Source organism: Motacilla alba, chromosome 3 (genome assembly GCF_015832195.1).
Source record: "Motacilla alba alba isolate MOTALB_02 chromosome 3, Motacilla_alba_V1.0_pri, whole genome shotgun sequence".
Classification (NCBI taxonomy): Eukaryota; Metazoa; Chordata; class Aves; order Passeriformes; family Motacillidae; genus Motacilla; species Motacilla alba.
This window is the reverse complement of record NC_052018.1, coordinates 36,688,686-36,695,852: the sequence shown is the minus strand read 5'-3', so window position 1 is coordinate 36,695,852 and position 7,167 is coordinate 36,688,686.

Here is a 7,167-nt window from a genome sequence, read left to right as displayed (position 1 = left end):
AAATTAAAAGCCATTCTGAACTGTGCTAAACTGAAGTGTAGTGTCAGTACAAATATAAGTATAAACCATATGAATGCATTCACACTGGAAATCAAAAAGAATTCTAAAGCAGGAGAGCAGCACAAGGAGAGCAAAGAGCCTGACTACATCCAAGAGGAACCTCAGCTTGTCAGTGAAAATGGGCGTAAGTCACGATGTGTCAATTCCCTGAGTGTGCTAGCATCCGGGAATGCTATAGTCTTAACTCACTTTCTCATCAGCACTTCAAGTTTCTGACCCAGATGAACCCATGTTTGCATTTAGGTGTTTCTGTGTCAGGTAGGTGCCCACTCAGCCAGTTCAATCCATGCATCACTGCAAATTCTTGGTCCTCAAAAAACTGGTCTGCCTCCTTACTCCTTCCCACACAAACCTCATGTCTCATACCTAGTGCGTGCTTCCTAGATAAATGCTGCCCTAGTCCTTCCTTGACTTTCTGTTATCCGGATAAAACAATCATCCCACAGTTTGGGAGCCCAGTAGTGCTTTCAGACTCCTTCATGACTAGTGCTGCAAGCTCTCTTCTGCAGCTGGAGCTCTTCTTAATGCTGCTGATAAAACTGTGTAATTGGATGGAGTGATGGATGCCCCAGAAATAAAACCTTTCAGCAGCACTTCTGGAGTTTCTAGAAGCTCCACATCCAGCACTATCATTCAACTCCAACTTGTTCTGAGGTTAAGTCATCTGTGGATTGAATCCTCCCTTTGCTTATGCACATCCACATCTGGTTTTGGCGCTACTTTGATAATGAGAGCCATCTGGGCTGTGGGAAATGTAACCTGTTTCAACTCCTTTTGCAAGGCACTATGCAGAGAGAACAGATGTGCCTTCTGGGAATCCAGTAGTGCCAGATCTAAAGGTCCTGGGACCATCTCTGTCTCCAAAACCTGTGCTGAGAAGAGGAACCATACTTTGTTTCTCTACAATGCCCTTTTGAATGACTGAATTGTCCTCTGGTGAGCCAAATGGTCTGATCCACAAATTGCTTCTCTTTCAGTACTCCCTTTGCAGCTGATTCAACTTGTTTGGACTGTCAGTATGCCATCATGCTGTCTTGGTCTCATATCCTAAGTGCTGATTGCAAGTTTTGCAGCAGAGGCACGCAAATTAATTCACTACCACCGTTCCTATTCCCCTCACTCAGCAGTGTATCCAGCTCTGTTCCTTCAGTAATTTCATATTTCAATTCCACATTTTCTGTCTATAAAGCAGCAGTTGTCATTCAAATTTTGTATTCTTCATAAAGTCCATTATGCAGAAACTTGATTATTGGCTTTAAATTTAGTATTCTCTTGACAGATTACAAATGCCTTTCTGCTTTACTCAGTACACCCTCTCCCATGAAAGCTTCCAGCTCCCATGAACTAAATGCATTCATAAACGTTCCTTAGCATGGAAGAAGTTCTTTCCTTCTTCCCTCCTCTTTTTATATTGCTACCATTAATAGTCCCCATAAAAATCCAAGCTATAAATCTGTAATTTGAATAGTTAAAACAACATCAGACTGCACAATTGTTTTAGCTTTTGTTATTTCTCTTCCAGAGTAACAGTAGCCTCTGCAGCCCGCATCTCCTGTGAGTCTGTATCCTCATGAGTCACTTTGCTAGACACCTTTCAGCAAGGAAAAAAAAAAAGCCTGCAAGCAGATACAGACAATTTACCAGAGTAAAGTAATAATTTATTGGTTAATATACGTAGCTAGGACTAGCAAGCTGCTAGACTAAGCATTAACATGCTCACTTCCCTGTTACTGTACAAGCTGGCTTGTACTAGGCAATTAATTAATTTATAAATATGAAACCCAACCCAGTTCCATAAATCAGCCCCTAGGTTGATAAACAAGGATCTCAACCAATCACATTCCATCCTAAACTGCAGACACATCACTGATCAAGGAGTTGGGCAGTGATAAGAGCAGACCAACGAGCTATCTGACCTGGGAGTTTTGAACTCCTTTATATAAGAAGGCTCTCAACAATAAAACACGCTGCTGTCACATGAAGCTCTGAGGTCTGTGAGTCGTCCCTCTTTGACCACCGACCCCACGAAACACGTGGCCTGCCACTGAATGCCCCCCCATGCAAGACAACAGATGAGTATTCTCTGGCTCAAGTGTCACCACACTGCCATCTTTTGACTCTCTGCCTTTTCCCTCCAGCATTTTACACCTTTTTAACACTGCTACCTTTTCCCTGGACCATGTGTCAGTGGCCCTGTCTCCATCTCTGGGTCTGTCTTACCACCCCTGGCTCTGCTGTGCAGTTTTCTCTACGAGTGCCTAACCAAGGCTCTAGGATTGAGCCCTACCAGGGCTGGGCTGTGGAGCCCAAGCAGCTGAAAATACAGAGGAGTGACCTGGTATCAGGCAGTGGAGATAAGGTCAGTACAGTTAGCTGGAGCCCAGAGAGCAATGCAATTTGCTAGAGGGTAGGCATATTTGGTCAGCTCTTGGGCTCTCCCAACTGTTGTGATTAGGGCTTTAATCTAAGTGTCCACATGAATCCCTTGTGTCATTGAAGGCACTCTAGGCACTTCACCTGACTTCGTGCTTCTCCTATGTTCAGAATGGTACCAGTATCCCATACCATTCTGCTCTGTATGGATATCTGGCATACCTTAGGATACCTCAGACAGCATCAGATGCTTCTGCGTGTGCAACTGAACCAAGCCCCAGATTTCCACTAACCATCTGAGAAACTCTGGTGTGTCCCAGATATCTAAAAGGGGCTGGTGAAGACCCTTGGTAACTCAATATATCTTGGTTAATGACACAGTAAGCTTACACCAATTGGTAAATGCTTTTTGAGGAACTTTAAATAAAAAGCCTGCTCACCAATCCTTTATTTCTATTGCTGAGTCAGTCAGAGCTGTATGTAAGCAGCTGTATGCAAGCAGGAACATGCAAGTGCACATTAAAGTGGTGAGTAACAGTTTTAGAATAGATGGGGTGGAAGGACTACTTGATGGCAGTCCAACAGACCTAACCCTGAGTGCTTTGCCTCTGCCTGATGTGTAATTGTGATGACAGGTGCTCCCTTCCCAGAAGGAAGCTTATGGGAGCAAGTTAAAATGAAGGGGCATGCAGAGGAACTCACCTATGGAAAAAGTGACAAGAAAATCTGGGGCCTGAAGCCCTAAAGAGATCATGAAAAACTGGCTGCGTGGGTCAAAGGCTATGCCCAGCCTTTTCTCCTGAAATAGTGGCACTGGAGCAAAATATTTTTAAATTTTGGTAGTTTGCAACTGCCTCCAGCTATCTAGCGTGTTCTGCAATTTGCATGGTGAAGAATATGCACCAGAGAAAATTTCTGCCATTATTTGTAGCTGCTAATGACAGAGTAACTACATCAGGGAGGTTCAGAGTCATGAACAGCTGTCACTTGGACACAGATTCACCTTTGACTGGGTCTTTGCACATGGCTTCTGAACCACGAAATCATCTCAACTATTACAGCAATGATGCCAGAAGACTGTGAGTCAACTGGTTGGCATGATTTTCCTCATTCTTCAGGGAGTAAAGAAAAGGTGAAATATATGTACCTTTATTTTGACTTCACATTGTGAAACATCTTGTTAGTTCACACTAACTCTGTGCCAATGGTCCGGATTAGGCACTCACTTGCTTCATCAATTAAAGCAATCTGCTAACTTGTTTCCCTACTATCTTTCTTCATTTCTGAAATAATGCTAATTAAAAGTCAGCTGGCAAAGCCCCCCGTTTTGTGAGATGGTTGCCTTAGAACTAAGCTGGAAGAACAGACAGTAATTGCTTTCCTGAGAGGCACCATCCATCTGTGCAATTGCTACAGGGCACTGGTTACACAATGCCAGGCTTGTTTTTATTGATGAGGAGGAGGTGCACTTGTTGAATCCAGATTTACAAGGTCTGAATTCACACAGAGGATTTTAAAAGCTGAGACTGTATTAGTCACAGTGAATACCATGATGATTTCTCTTGCAAGTAAGTAATATCTGTTCCCACTGACAATATAGGCATATGAATATTAGACTCCTTAATTCCATTAAGAGTTTAATTCTGCAGCCAACTGTCTGTATTGAAAGGCTAGTATTATAAATGAGGCAAACCCTTCTCCATTTTGTGAATTCGTAAAAGCAGAGTGTAATTGCTCTGTACAAAGAACTATTGTATTATCATAAGCTTCTGTGATCTCAAACCTTCTCTAGAATAAATAATTCGTAGCTGAATTTATGAGACAGCCTAAAAAGCATACAAACCCCACTCTGAACTGACTTTAGATAATCACCTGACATATTTATACACTCATCTCATACAATTATATGACCTGCACAGAGAAATAAATACTAGTTCAGTGTCACATCACCTAGCATAATTCCCTGAGATTTGTAAGAACATAGACTGATGCATTCAACCTTTGTGCAAAAACTGAACCCCTGTGTCACACAGGTGTTCTGCCTCCCAGAGAAAGAGGAGGTTTTGGGAGTTACTTCCTCTTTGTGGGCTCCTGCTGGATGCTTCTTAGTGTGCATCCCCCCCAGTTCTGCATGCTGACCTTTGTGATTCCCATTCCTGCTGGCTGAGCTCCCTTCTTGGACCTTTAAAGTCAGTTCTTCAAGGATCTTACTGTTAAAAATAAGAGGCTATATTGACTGAAATGCTTGTAGTTCTTCTAAACTGAGGGGAAATGCAGGATACATTTCTCTCAGGTACAGAGAGCTATGTATTTCAGATGCAGCTATACATACATACATACATACATACACATATAAAAATACCTATGTATACATACATATAAAAATATGTAACCAGGGTAGTCTAGAAGACAGTGGACTTAGCTTAATCTCCCTTTGCAGGTAACTGAAAAATGCAGGAACTTTTAAAGCATGATTTGGTGGGTGTACAGCTAACATCTATTCCAGGCAAAAGAAGCTCCCAGTTCTCTCCATCAGCTATAAAGTGAGCCTCAGAAATCAGCTCAGAAATCTGTATCCATAGTTTGCAAGTGTTTAGCAGAATTCTGCCCATATGTTTACTCTGACTTGGCCTTTCTTTCACAGTAGAAACACCTTCAATTGAAAAATTATTCATTTTATCAAACCTTATGATTGTCACTAATTTTGTAATATTTTTTGCACCAAAAGGGCCTATATGCTACTTTGCTCTGCAGCTAGGTGGATCTATTAGATCCACCATCCACAGATAACTAGAGAAAAAAGTACACATAAACACGAGCAAAAACTTTCAGCACAGATTCGGTTTGGCATTAAATAATGAAACCTTTGCTGCAGCAGTGTTCAGGCAAACTTTCAGTTTCTATGTGCTTCAGCTGAGTATGTTTATTTTTTCACCAAGTTAGATCATATGACAGGATACACAAGCTACATGAAGTGCTGCCAGCATGTAGGATTTGACTGCAATTTTGCTACTATATTTGGTGTTTGGTTTTAAAACTCCACAAGTTCTAGTACAAAATGGCTTCTTCCTGCAAAAGTCTAAACAAAAGGCAGATGAAAAATCCAAAGGGTATTTTTAACCAGAGGCAGGAAGAGGAGGGAGGCTGCTGCTTCTGGACTGGCAACACTGACTGTGCAAGAGCTCTGCAGTGCCAGCTCCTCATGTGCCCCAAGCAGCTGCTGAGACGTGGGGTTGGGAATTAATCCCCAGACCTCTAACTGTATGCTGACTACCTTGCAGGAATCAGCAGTTTCATCTGGCAGCATTCACCTCCTGCAGCTCTGACTTTTAACTAACAGTACATCTGAAAATTAAAGCAGTCTTGTACTGCTAGCTCTGCACAATACCTCAAGGCAATTACCCCAGCTCCCTACCAGGCCACTCTGTAGCTTACTTAAATGGGGAAAATGTGCACCTTTTTCAGGGTATTTCTCTTGCTTTCAGCTTATTCAGCTCATTTTTAACAGTGCTTAGCTCTCATGCAGTTAGAGTGACTACGTATCTTTTTTTAGCTGAAAGCCCAAGTTTCACATTAACCGCAGGTGTTTCCTCCTTGAACTATATAAAATGACACTGTAAGTGCATCCAAGGGTCAAAGGCCAGACCCCAGAAGGCAGAGCTGAACTCCACATTGTGCTTAAGTAGTTCATAATAACTACCACTTTATACTATTCATGTTATAATGCAACTTCAAAAATTATCTTCAACCAAAATTGATTCCAGAGTTTTTACATGAAAATCCAGATTTCTGAATGGAGAATACCTCTCTCCTGCTTTGGGCAAGGGCACAATTTAGTGACAGACTGTCCCAATGCCCTTCTCCATCTGCACAGCAAGGTGGCTCTGGAAGACAAGGAAACATACTTATTACCAAAATAGTTTGTGAACCCAACAGCCAGTGCCTGCAGCTCACCATCTCAAATGGTCAGATCAACCATTCTTAGCTAGAAATGCTGAAATGTTATCAGGAGTTGTTGGCCACTTAATGTATCTAGGGTGCTTTTTGTTGTAAGAGGGAACCCCAAGGTCTGACGCCATCTTTTTCCATCTCTATACATTAATTTTTTTTAATATTACTCATAGTTTATATTACTTTTTAGTTTATATAGTTTATAAACATAGTTTATATTGAACATATAATATAAACATAGTTTATATTACATTTATATTACTCATAGTGCTTTGTCCTGTAAAAAAGACAATCACTTTGCCTCTATGAAAATTTTGCTAGTTGTTCAGGAGGAGTAAAGTTGCTTTCTTTACTTATTGCTGTTACCACATCACTGTGGAACAGAACAGGAAAGGAAACATTTAATATGATGTTTTGTAATACTGAGAGAGAACATGATGGGGTGAAAAATATGTACCTACACAAATGTTTTTATTTACAACTTTTTGCCATTGCTGTTCAATCAAAGTGGGAAAAAGAGAACTAAGACCAACAACAAAAAAAAAATTGTAAAAAAAGGATTATGAGGAATATAAAAGTAAGATGAAATTAAGAACAATTCATTTCACAGATTAAATTAAGGGCAATATGAGCTAGATATGAACTCCAAACTTATGATGAAGACAATATGTAAGAGGTTGATTCTTATTTACAGCTTGTACTGAAACAAAAGGAAACAGAGACTGCTGAGATTCTGACCCCTTTAATTTAGCTATATGTTCTTAAATGTTCTATCCCAAGTGT